The sequence below is a fragment of the Heterocephalus glaber genome, unplaced genomic scaffold, assembly GCF_053883595.1.
Source record: "Heterocephalus glaber isolate CG9 unplaced genomic scaffold, H.glaber_assembly_v1.0 deba00001613, whole genome shotgun sequence".
Classification (NCBI taxonomy): Eukaryota; Metazoa; Chordata; class Mammalia; order Rodentia; family Bathyergidae; genus Heterocephalus; species Heterocephalus glaber.
Window position 1 is genome coordinate 4,235,693 of NW_028258384.1, and position 13,193 is coordinate 4,248,885.

Consider the following 13,193-nt stretch of genomic DNA (forward strand, 5'->3'; position numbering starts at 1 on the left):
TATTGAACAGGAGGGGTGATAGTGGGTATCCTTGTCTTGTTCCTGATTTTAGTGTGAAAGTTTTCAGTTTTTGACCATTTAGTATGATATTGGCTGTTGGTTTTTCATAGATAGCCTTAATCAAGTTGAGATAAAGGCCTTCTATTCCAATTTTCTGTAGCGTTTTTATCATGAATAGGATTTGGATTTTGTCAAATGCCTTTTCTGCATCTATTGAGATGATCGTGTGGTTTTCTTCCTTGACTCTGTTAATATAGGGTATTACATTTATTGATTTATGAAAGTTGAACCATCCTTGCATCCCTGGGATAAATCTGACTTGGTTAGGGTGTATGATCTTCTTGATGACCCTCTGTATTCTGTTTGCCAGTATCTTGTTGAGGATTTTTTCATCTATGTTCATTAGGGAGATTGGTCTGTAGTTCTCTTTTTTAGTTGGGTCTTTCCCTGGTTTTGGAATCAAAGTAATACTTGGTTCCAGGAGGCCATTGGTGAGATACTGAATTTTATTCTAAATGAGTCTGGGAACCATTTTAAGGTTCTGAGTCACAGGAAGTAACATGCTATGACTCACATCTTAAAAGGAACATTCTAGCTTATCTCTTGAGAATACACTATAGAGAGGGCAGTAAGGGTTGAAGGAGGAAAACCAGTGAGAAGTAGTGGTAGCTTATTGAGGGAAAAACATTCAAACACAAAACAATTGGAGGCTCAAACAATGATGGAGTGACTGCACATGGAATACAGTGTTTATGAACTGTGGTTGTTGGGCAGTGGCAGGACCAAGTATGTGAATGAAATTTTTATAGAGGGGGTGAAGCTCAAGCTGGGCCTTAAAGGATGAAGAAGTAGGTGACGTCCTTGGCGTGGCTGCTGGGGAGGCCGCAGCCAGGAAAATGGCAGACAGAACGGCGGGAGAGGAGAAGCCTGAGAAGCCTAAGAGAGCTGGAGCCGCCGAAGTAATGGAGGGGAAAGTTCCAGTCGCAGCGCTGAGAAGCGATCAGCTGAAGAAGTTGCAGACCTCCCAACAAAGCCTACAAAGATCTCAAAGTTCGTATTTGCCATAGGTAGTCAGACAACAAAGAAAGCATCAGCTATATCCATCAAACTTGGATAAAATCAGCCTAAAGAAACTGTTCCAACTCTTGCTCCAAAAACCCTTTCAGTAGCAGCAGCTTTTAATGAAGATGAAGATTGTGAACCAGAGGAAATGCCTCCAGAAGCAAAGATGAGGATGAAGAATACTGGAAGGGATACACCAACATCAGCTGGACCAAACTCTTTCAATAAAGGAAAGCATGGGTTTTCTGATAACCAGAAGCTATGGGAACGAAATATAAAAAATCTCACCTTGGAAATGTCCATGACCGAGACAGTTAAATGATGTGTTTTGAATTGGGGTGTGGGGTGGGTGTAAAGTTAAAAGGAACAGTTTCCTTTTTTAAAATGGTATAAGACTATCTTTGGAGCCGCTTTTACTTTTTCATTTTCATTTTATTTTAAGATTGAGTGGTATACTAATAAGTGAGAGTTTGAAATTAGAGGTAATTTATGTTTTATAAATAGATTTCAAGACATTTGCTATTTTTGTAGTTTCATGTGATTAGTTCCCAAAGGTTACAGATAATAAAGAAATCAGAAATGGTACCTTTTTAAGAATTGCATATTTTTTTAGATACAACTATTAGCACATTAAGAGGGAAGCAAAAAGTAACTGTCTATTTAAAACTGTCAGCAGTTACTCCTAAATTAACTCCCTCATTACCTAAACTGACTGTCTGGCTCCCAGGAACAGCCTTATAGAGAAAGGGGGAGTATTGTATTGAAAGGAAAATGTTGCTAGAATATTGACTGAAAGTAAATTTAGATAAAATTAAAATAGTTTTTCTCCTTATGGGCATTTGTTTTGTTATCATATTGTTAGGTGTTGCATTGCAATCACTGGATACAGATGCTTAGCTCTTTTACTAAAAATAATTTTTTAAAAAAATTTTTATGTGAAATATCATATTTGAAGTAGCCCATTTCACTTTAATGGTCTTGTCTACCTTCATTAGTCTTCAAAGAATAGCCATTTGCTACTAAATAAATCAGTAGTTTGAATGTGCTTCTCTTCAGTTTGTTTGTTTATTAGCTAATTCTTGTAAGCATTTCCACCAGAATTTGAGGCAAATCATAAGGAAGCTGTTTCTTTTAAAATAAAAATCACGACCAAAAATTTAAATGTACATACTGATTAAGTATTTGGCTGGTTTTTATTTTTTAAAAGGTATAAACACCAAAAAGAAATTAACATTGTAGAAGATGGAAGACAATAAGATGCATTTCCTGTAACTTTGTCTACACATTTACATTGGTAAGTTGTTAAATCCAATTTGAATTGAACTCACTACAGAATTTCTTATTAGAACAATTATATGGTTTATTTTAAGTGTATACATACTGCTCAGTGGCCTGGGCATATTGTAGGTACTGAAAATGAAAGAAAATGCATCTTCAAACACATTTTATAGAATTGTTCATCACATATACTGTTAGATTTGTGTACTGTAGGGTGTTTTGTTTTGTATTTTTGTATTGTATATGGACTTTTTTTAAAGTGACAGTTAAACACATCTTTTTTTTTTTTTTTGTACAGGGGATTGAACTCGGGTCCTTGCACTTTCGAGACAGGCAGCATAACCACTGAGCTAAATCCCCCACCCCTAAACACATCTTTGAAAGCATAGTCACAGACAAAAGAAAAATGATACAGTGATTTCCTTCAGAATGCCTACAATGTTAAATTTGGAGGCAGCCTCAGACTATTTTATTGGTGGTAGTTACTTGCTGATCTTTTTTAATAGTAACTCCAGAGAAGAAACCTGCGCATATGCCTAATAAATTGTTCTTTTACATTAAAGTTTAGATTAAGCCCCAAGTAAAACAATGGAAATAGAACTATTAGTTCTTACATGATTTAATTACACCAAGATACATGAATTTAACTTTAACTTTATTTTTATGTAGGCAAACTGTTCATTTTTGTCCATTTTACTGTTTGTTAGAAAAACATCCCTCTCTTACATACTCTTTTCTTGACCCAAATGAAATACTAATCTAAGGTCAAGATGAGGAGAGAAATGACTGAGATGAATGTCTTTCCTAAAGTAACCAATAAATTTTGTCAAACTCAAAAAAAAAAAAAAAAGGATGAAGAAGTACAACCTATGAAATGTAAGAATCTAAGCCCTATCAACCCTGGAAGGACTCACATGAAACTCAGCTGAAAGCCTGAAGAACAAAATGTAGCATGCAGAGGGAAGAATTATCAGCCCTGTTCCTTCACATACCAATTCCCTATTGCTCATGAGCAACTAGAAAAAAGAGACTAATAACAGTGTAATTCCAGACATCTTAAATGCTACATTCACACTAAGAACCTTACTATCAACTCAAAAACTTTCATATGTTGGGCCAGGGATTTAGCTCAGCTGCACAGCACCCACCCAAAAAGCACAAGGTCCTGAGTTTGATCCCCGATACCAAAAAAAAAACTTTCATATGCCGTAGCCTGTATCAGATATCCTATTGCCACAAATGGACATGGCAATCCTGACTGGTTAACTACAGCTCAGACATTCTACAGCATTTGAGTCTGCGAATTAAGGCTAAACACATAGAATATATTGTCAACATCAAGTGTTGCCTAATTGGAAACGCCCAGTATTGGTTAACCAGCACCACAGAAGTGGCTCCAGCACCCAAGCCTAAGAAGTCTTCTTTTTCATTGTGTGAATTCACTGATAGAAAACTGTTAGTGTCACAAGCCACCACCTCCTCTCTTAATCCTTCCTCATTGCTGTGACACCATTATCACTCAAGAAACCTCACACAAATCTTCAAATGGACTATGAGGTAGGATGAGGAAAGTCTGCCAGTGCAGCCAAGGAAGATCTGAACTAGAAGGTAAGCCGAGATCATCCTGACCAGTGATAGACTGATGAAGCAGAGGGATGACCAGTAGCCCTGCCTGCCCTTTTGCCTTTCATCTCCAGCCCTAACTGGGCTCTCCACATGCCTAGTGTGCCAAAGAGCATCTGCTCAACCAAGAGTCATCTACCCAACCAAGTATTCTCACTCATAGATAAGGTAACTAGGATCCAGAGAAAAAGAAAATTGTCCAGTCACAAATCACATTCCTGACCTAAATCCAGGTCTGCTCTTTGCCTCGTGTCCTTTCTGCTATAATTAAACTGCCTTATTTTATCTAGGTTTGCACGTTCACTTTTCTTAGCTGTTTCAACATTTGCATTTATAGATCCCATTTGTCCCCACAGTTAAAAGACGCTTGGATTCTCCCATCATTTTTTTGAGTCTTGAACACTTTTTGAGGACTATGTCAATGCTAGGAGACCAGAATTGAAGCAGCCCAGTTGTTTTAGCTATTTTTGCTAGATAACTCACCACCATTTTCCAGGCTCAAAATGATGTTTTTTCTTGCCTCTCCCTTATCCTTCATCTCCTCAGTATTTCCTGCTGTCATCATGTCATTCTGACTCTCAAATCCTATCTAAAATTATACCCTTAACATATGACCTATGCCTGTCCCTATTTTCCTTTTCTTCTCAGCACTTAACACCATATTTTACTTGTTTACCTTCTTTGTGAAGATTGCCCTCGAGCAACAAGTTAAGCTCCAGGTGGGCAAAGAAGACTGTTTTATTTACTGGCTTATCTCTGGTGCCTAGATCAGCATCCTGCATATATTAATCACCCAGTAAACATTTATTGAGTGAAATAGAGTGGTGGCTTAATACTGTTGGGAAACAAAGTTTCCATGTTCTTGTTATGTTATTCTTAGCATGTAACTTCTACCTCATGATAGAAATTGGCTGCTGTAGGCGGGGAATGGTGGTATATGCCTGCAATCTCAGCATTTGGAAGGCTAAGGCAGGACAATCACTGCTAGTTTGAGGCCAGCCTACACTACATAGTGAGTTCAACACCAGCCTGGAATACATGGCAAGAATATGCCTCAAAAAAGAAAACAAAACAAACCATGAAAACAAATTGGCTACCCTAGATCCTACCATCACACCCAGGTTCCAATCAAGAGAAAGAAAAAAGGGGCAAGGAAAAGACAGCCTCAAACTTGTATATATCACGTCTATTGGGAAGAACTTAGTCAGACAGTCATAACTAGGTGCAACAGAGGCTTGGAAAACTTCTTGAAGTAGCTACCTTATGTGCAGTTAAAATGTTCATTTTATCTAAGATATTCAGTTGTCTAGGTTTGACATCACTAGATATTATTTGTCTTGAATTTCAACCTCTTGATCAGCTGAGTGATCCTTTGAGGATATATCATATATTGGTTTTGGTATGTTAAGAGGAAGGCTGAAACAAGGGCTCAATACATGCTCCAGGCTGGCTTTGCACTCGCTATGTGGCCCATGCTGGCCTCAAAGTTTTGATCTTCCTGCCTCTGCCTCAACTTCAGCCTCCAGAGAACTGGGATTACAGGCACATTCCACCTGGCCTGTCTTGGTCTTGTCACTCTGAACATGCAGTGCTTCTAAACATAGAAGCACTAGTATGAGGTGGAGTTAGAGCAAGGTAATCATCTCCTTCATTGTGGACACTGTTCGATTCTCCATAGACTACAACCCCAGCCCAAATCAGCCTCCCCCCATTTTTAAGGTTTGAGACATGATCTCATTAAGTTTCCCAGGCTGGGCTCAAACTTGTGATTCTCCTGCCTCTCTCTGCAGCGTGCTATGATGCCAAGCTTGTGCCACCGCAGCTGGTCAGAGTAGGCTCTTGATTCTTGTCACAGGAGAAGAATTTCAGGATGCATTAGGGAAAGACATAACAGATTTTATTAGGCAGAGTTAAAGAGGTACACAGTCAGACAAAATAGAGTAGGGGCCCTCAAGGGACTGGTGCACTGTTTTTGCTGAAAAGTATTCTTTGAATGCTTCAAATTTGTTTTCATCTTAAGGTTAGGTTCCTTCCATTTCCATTATCAACTAGGCTGATTTATGTACTTGCACTATCTTTAAGGGATTTGGGTGTGATGAGCCTGAAAGGAAAAATAAAAGCCTAGGGCATACAAACAAGGTAGAGAATAATGATATAGAGTATAGATACACATAATCATGGGTATTTTGATTGTGTCATAAAGTTGCAGTTAAGGGTACAATTTTAGAACTAAAATCTTTCTTGTCTCCTTTCTATTTTTATTTCTGCTATCCGACCTCAACACCACTGGCTCATGTATTGTTGATGAAGTCGCCTAAGTTTTTTAGCAGGGACTGCTGCTGGGCCATATTATTCACCCCAATCATGGGGAACTATCAATTGTATGTGGCAGTGAATCTCAGACTTTAGTGTGCATAAGCTTCCCTTGGGAAGCTTGTTGAAAATGCTGATTCTGGGCCACTCCGTATTCCCCTTTTTGTGGAGAATGTTAACATAACGTGGCAACTCTCCAATTTGCTTTTAGAATCCTTTCACATGCTTAGAATTTTTTTCAGGACCCTCAAAAGTTTTTGTTTATGCAGTTTATATCTATTGGTATCTGCTATGTTCCGATATAAACCAATTTAAAAATTTAATAATTGATAAGAACAACAGTAAGCCCAAAGCATGTTTGTTAATATGAAAACATGTCTTTTAATGCAAAAATCACTATATTTTCTTAGTTTCTTTTTACTTAATAACAGAGAGCTGTATTATTTCTCCTCATTGAGGATTTTGCCACGTAGCCTTTGGAAAACTCCACTCATGGGAGAATTAGAGTGAGAAATTCAAGTGATTTCCTAGCATTTTGTCATTTTGACCCTGGACCCCTTGAAAGGGTCTTGGAACCCCTTGAGGTCCCTGGACCACACTTAGGTTTGGTAAAATAACAAGTGATTGAAGATGTTATGTAGGACAGAGGTATGCTTTAGCACCTAAGGTTTGCTCCACTTAAAAGACTGATTTTATCCAAAATGACAGAGGTTGCATGATTCTACTTATATGGTCTACTACCTAGAATGATCAAATTCCTAGAGAGAAAAAGTAGCAGTTACCAGAAGTGGGGAATAGGAAGGAAGATGGGAAGTTAGTATTTGATGGGTCTGGAGTTTCCGTTTGGGATGATGAAAAAGTTCTGGGCATGGATGAAGGTGATGGTTGCACACTGCTGTGAATGTACTTAGTGCCACAGAAATGTACACTTAAAAAGGTTAAAATTGTAAAGTTTATGTTATGTGTATTTTACCACAATTTTAAAAACCTGAATAAAATGTGCAGATTCTGGGCACTCAGTCACTGATATTCTGATTCAGTAGGTCTTCAGCGAGACCCAGTTATCTTTGTTCTAATGAGCAGTTCAGGTGATTCTGATGCAGGTTGTCCTTGAAAATACTCTAATACTTTCCTGTGACATAGAGAAAACTGCATCCTACCTACCTCATCCCTGGGAGTGACTAGGCGTCTAGACCCATGGTGCCTTGCTTCACTGAGGAATGCAGTCATGAGGTGGCTGTGGGATATTACCAGCTCCTTCCCATCTCTTGATACGCAACCCTTGGATTTACTGGGAAAGGCAAGAATCTTTTCGCTTGCTTTGCCCTTATTTGTAAGTTTCTTAGGTACTCTGGAAGGGCTGTACCTGGAACTTCACTGGGAATGAGATGAAGGTCATTGATTGCTGATTGTGGGTTTTTTTACCTCTCAAATGATTATATATACCAACCCTCAAGATAAATTTTGGGTGTATTGAGATTTTTTAAGAATACTAAAGAGTGAAAAATACAGGAAAATGTGAATGAACATATTGTTTCCTCTTTGGGTGGACTTAAGTAATATATGATACCACAAAGCAAAAGGGTTATGTATTTGTGGTGTTTATATATACAGGAATACTACGCTGCCACAAAGAAAGATAAATGGGAGGCATTTGTAGGTAAATGGATGCACCTTGATACCATAACATTAAGTGAAATATGTCAGTCACACAATATTGCTTCAATGTTGCATTTTTCTCTTATATGAGACTCTCTCTTTCTCTCTCTCTCTCTCTCTCTCTCTCTGTCTCTCTCTCTCTCTCATCAAATGAAAGATAGATATATAGAAAGTAGGGAAATATTTTTTAAAGGATAGAGGAACAAGAGATAGAGGGAGAGGTGGGTGGGGAGGGAAAGACAATGAAAAAAAGAGTTGAAGAAGAAAACAATGAAAATTGAAAATAGAGCTTTGGCAAATGGGAAGGGGACCAAGTGTTGGAAGGAGCAGGTAGGCAGGGGAGGAGTAGGGGAGAAAAAAAGAGTTAAGATGTTTTATGTACATGTAGCAATTCCCCTCAATGCATGTAATCATTATGTGCTGCAGATATGTACCAGTAAAAATTTTAAGAAAAAGGTTATATATTTGTATAAGTAAAAATAAAAACCTGAAAATCAGAAAAAAGAGGAACCAGAGTAAAATACAAATGATAGTAAAATACAAACTGCATTGTGATATGAAAAATATAGCCCATCCTCATGCATGGATTGCATGTTTACAAATTTTTCTACCCAGCAAATTTTATTTGTAAAGCCAAGATCAATGTTCATGTCATTTTCATACTCATTTGATGACACATGAATGATGGGAAAACATTGGCAATATCCACTATACATATTTCTATCCCTGATCTTCCTTAATCTTTTTTCTTTTCTTTTCTATCCTGCCTTGTCCTTCTTTGTCCTTTTCTATTTTCTTCTTCCTCTCCTTTCCTTTCCTTTCCTTTTTTCCTTTTCTTTTCTTTCATTTTCTTTTTTCTCTATGCTCATCTCTTTTTCCTTTCCTTTTTTTCTTTTTTTGTTTTTCTTTTTGTGGTGCTGGGGATTGAACCCAAGGCCTTCACACTGAACTACATTGCTTGTCCTTTCTTATCTTTTTGTTTTCAGACAGGTTCTCACCATGTTGCTAAGTTGCACAGGCTTGACTCAAACCTGAGATCCCCCTGCCTCAGCCTCCCGAAGTGTTGGGAAGACAGGGGTGGGTCGTCACTCCTGGCTCCAGCTTTACCTTCTTGTTTCAGCTATCACATTATAAATAAGTGACCTTTTCCTGGTCCCATTTCCTGCCAATCTTCTGTATTTTTGTTGATTTTCCTGAACATGTTCCCTGAAGTATAGTGCTAGCTAGTGTTTCCAAGCTCACAAAGCTGTGATATGTGTTACAGAGAAACTACATATGTTAGATAAGCTTCAGGCATGACTTATAGCACTGTAGACCATGATTTCAATATTAATAAACCAACATTATATATATTAAATGAGGTACCTTTATGTTTTTATTTTGCTTTGATTTTGTGGTAGTGGGAATTGAGTCCAGGGCCTTAACACTGAACTACATCCCTAGTCTTTTTTGTTTTTATTTTGAGATAAGAGCTTCCTAAATCACTAAGTTGCCTAGGCTGGGCTTGAACTTGTGATTGTCCTGTTTCAACCTCCCAAGAGTGCTGCGATTACAGGCATGGACTATCCTTCCTACCTGCATCTTTGCTTCTTTCTTTGTCAAATAGACACAATAACTTCCATTGTGCTTCCCTCCGTAGTAATAAGGGAGGGATCCAGTGAAAAAATGGCTTTGAATACTCTTTTCAAGGTACCAGGGGCTATCAAACTGGAAGCCCAAGAATAAGGGTTTAGGCTCATTGTAACGGCATGTATGTAATTACCAAGTGCACAGGAGCCTAGTCCAATCACAGTTTCCCAGATTTTCTTCCTTCCTTCCTTTAATTCATTCTTTCTTTTTGTGCTCTATAAAGGTTTTCTCATAAATAATGAATGCCTTACTCTGCTCTTGAGAGGTTATGAGCTCTCTGAGCTCTCAGAAGTATGATGGGCTGCCACCATTCAGTTATCTAGGGCTTCTCATGAGCAAAGCAAGAATGAACATCTAGTTGGTGGCTATCATATTGGACAACTCATTTTTAGATCTCGTGAGGGAAACAAGTCAGAGATAGAAGCACCAGAACATGGAAAAACCAAAATGGGCTCTGACCTCAGGGCGGAGGCTATTTGTTCTCTGATAACCAATTCCAGATATACAAAGCCCAAGGACTACACTTAACCAAATGAAATCAGGGGCTTACAGATAACAAATCTAGGCCAAAAGTCTGGCAGCCTGGAAAGTTAATAAAGGCAATATCTGGAGTAGGATTTGTACCCGTCCAGAGAACATTGGAAAGAGGCAAGAAACTTTGTCCTTGGCAACCTCCCCCTTCCTGACATTCCAGGTATTACTCCTGATCCTAACATCTTGCTTCTCACTGTCACCAAATTTGCTTCCAGTCAACTGGCAATGAATGTCTCTTTGATAAGATTTTAGGCCATGATAGGATTTTAGGTTATCTCTTCTTTCATATCAGATTATGCTTCTGCTTATGCTATGATTTTCCCCTTACCTATGGCCATGTAAATCCCTAAAAATTTTCTTATATTCTGTCAATCTACTGATACCATTGGAGAGCAAGAAAGAAAAGAAGAGCAACTACCTTAGCTTCCTGGGTCTAGGAAGAGGTTAGAATAAATTCTTAGCATCTCTCCATATCCACTAGCACATTCATCAAGGTTCCTGACACTTTGTTTTTACTCCATAGATGTGAGCAAAAGGAATCAGTAATCCACATTAAATGGAAGAAGGGGAGACACAGGGTAGTAATGACTTTCTTGCTCAAAGCTGCAATGTAAGTTGATGGCAGACCCAGGACCTAAACCCAGATTTCTCCACACATCCCCAACCCAAGTCAGTCAAAGTGTCTGTCCAAGGGTATATGCTTCTCCATCAGAAGATTACTTCTTTCTTTCCCCTACCCCTCCCACTTCCCCTACTCCTTTAGACCTTTTCTTCCTATTTCACAATATCAATCCTACATTTTGATCCTTATTTATACTTTTAAGTTTTTCACACCAGAAGGGAAAAGAAAAAAATATGAGAAAAGGAAAAAAATGGAAACAAAGTCTTTGTAAATAGGGAAGGGTGGAGGGGGTGAAGAGAGGGCAGGGGAATGAGGAAAAAATAAAAACCAAGATACATCATGTAAAGGTACAAGTTCCCAATGATGAATGTAACTGTATTGTAAAATGTACCAATAAACTTAATGGAAAAAAAAAGAAGAAGATGAGTTCTTGGGCCAGGGATTTAGCTCAATGGTATTGCTGCCTGCCTCACAAGCTCAAGGTTCTCAGTTCGATACCTGGTACAAAAAAAAAAAGATGACTTCTTCCTGTTGGAAATCAGTCGGTAAAAGAAATGCATCCAGCTGGAAGTATGGATCTGCCCAGCAGGGAACTGTACCATGAACCTCTCTGCCCTACCCATACTCCCAATCCCAGAGATTCAGTTCCAGGCCTGAAAAATGCAAGCAACCAGCCAGGTGTGCACACGGAGTCGGGGTGGGGGATGTTAGCAGTCACAGAATTGGACCCCCTCTTCCTCTTCCCCTCCAGATCCCTGGAGCTTGAGCCTTGAACTAGCCACACACTACAGGGAAGGGGCCACCCCATGACAGCTTTGAGAAGGTTATTTCAGAGAATGTTGAGATGGCAGAAATATTTTCCAGTTGAAATCAATCCAATTCCCTTTGCATTTGAATCTCAGAAATATTCATGATGAAAATCCAGACAGCATGACATTGTATGAACTCTGAAAGCTGAGCTCATGCTACTCTGGTTGGTGTTATGCTTGGCTTATATTAAAGACCCAATCAGAGCCCTGGAACAGTTCAGCTAAAACAGCTTCAGCCAAAGATCCTGTGTCATCCATATTTTAAAGGCTGCTGTGTGTAGTGCTGACCTTGTCTCCTAGTCAATGGTTGGCTTTTTGTACTTTTGTCCAAAGAAAATCTGATGTTGTGAGCCTCACTTGGGGTGGTTCAAGGAAAGGAAGCTGCACCTTTGCTCTAGCTATCCAGAGGATGAAATTAAAAGATGGCCAAAAGAAAACATGTCAGGCTGCAAAAAAGATGATACATTCTCACCCAGAGTATCACCGGTATCAGACAGAATGAGGGTATAGGGCCATGGGCAAACAGGTACAATGATTTTCCTACCAAGGTGAAGGGAGGAGGCAGCATGGTATTGAGGGAGAAGCCCTGAATTAAAAAATAAAGAGAAAGCTGGTCTCCTGACTTTCATCTTTCACACCCCAACCTGGGCCTGGTTTGAATTCTGAGCAAATTTTCAATATGATCACCCCAATCCAAACAACACAAGTATAAGCATGGAATATTACCTGGAAGGCAGAAGTGGGCTGTGGCACTCACCAGCTGCATGACAAATTATTTCCCCCACTCTGGTCTTCAGTTTCATCTTACGAATTATGAATAATAAGCTCTCCCCAACTCACAGGTCTAAAATGAGATAATGAGAATGACAGAAGCCTTAGAAGGTATAAACTATGAGGCTCTTTGTTGTAGCTAGGATCTCCAGAGCTGACTGAGTGATGCAAGAACCACTGCATGGTGACATGTACAAGCAGTCTCTCTGGGCCTGTGAGAGCAACAAATGAAAGAGCCAGGTACTTCCTAAATTGTGAGCCCTGGGCTTATAACACATTGAAATCTGAGCGCAAAATGAAAGTGGGGAGCAGAGAATAGCACTGTGGCTTAGCAAGATCTAGTCTAAGTGTAGTTCAAGGAGGAGACACCTCCATAGTGCTCTGTTCCAGAGCCAAGAAGACTCCAGCTTCCAAATATTCCCATCACTAATGTCTTTAATCCCAGAAGAAAGACTCAGTTTTCAAGCCAAATCATTTATTCTGTTAAAAACACAAATGTACTCATGGCATCAAAAGGGAAAAAGATTCTATGGCATTTCTAGCCTACAATATGAGTTACTTCTTAGTTGTTCTGCTTCCTCCAAATATTGTCCCACTCTGATCCACCAGGTATTGTTACACTACCTATTAAAGTAACCTTCCTAAATTACACATGGTACCACACCTCTGCTTCTGAAACTTCAGCTTCGTTACCTACAAGAAATGCTCCATATTTACACTTTCAGTTTCTCACACTAGAGATATTATTTGGTATTTAGACACGTGTGCCCTATTTATTTCACTTAAGAGTATGGCCTCTGCATCCATTTAGCTATAAATGACTCTAGTTTCTCATTCTTTATGGCTGAGTAGTATTACATTTTATAAGAAAACCACATCTTCTTTATCCAGTT

At 39.0% G+C, this 13,193-nt stretch overlaps 1 pseudogene; it reads left to right on the top strand.

Annotated features, from left to right (window-relative positions):
* Positions 1-896: 896 nt before the first annotated feature.
* LOC110346225 (PEST proteolytic signal-containing nuclear protein pseudogene) lies at positions 897-1,539 on the top strand (annotated as a pseudogene).
* The last annotated feature ends 11,654 nt before the right edge of the window (positions 1,540-13,193 follow it).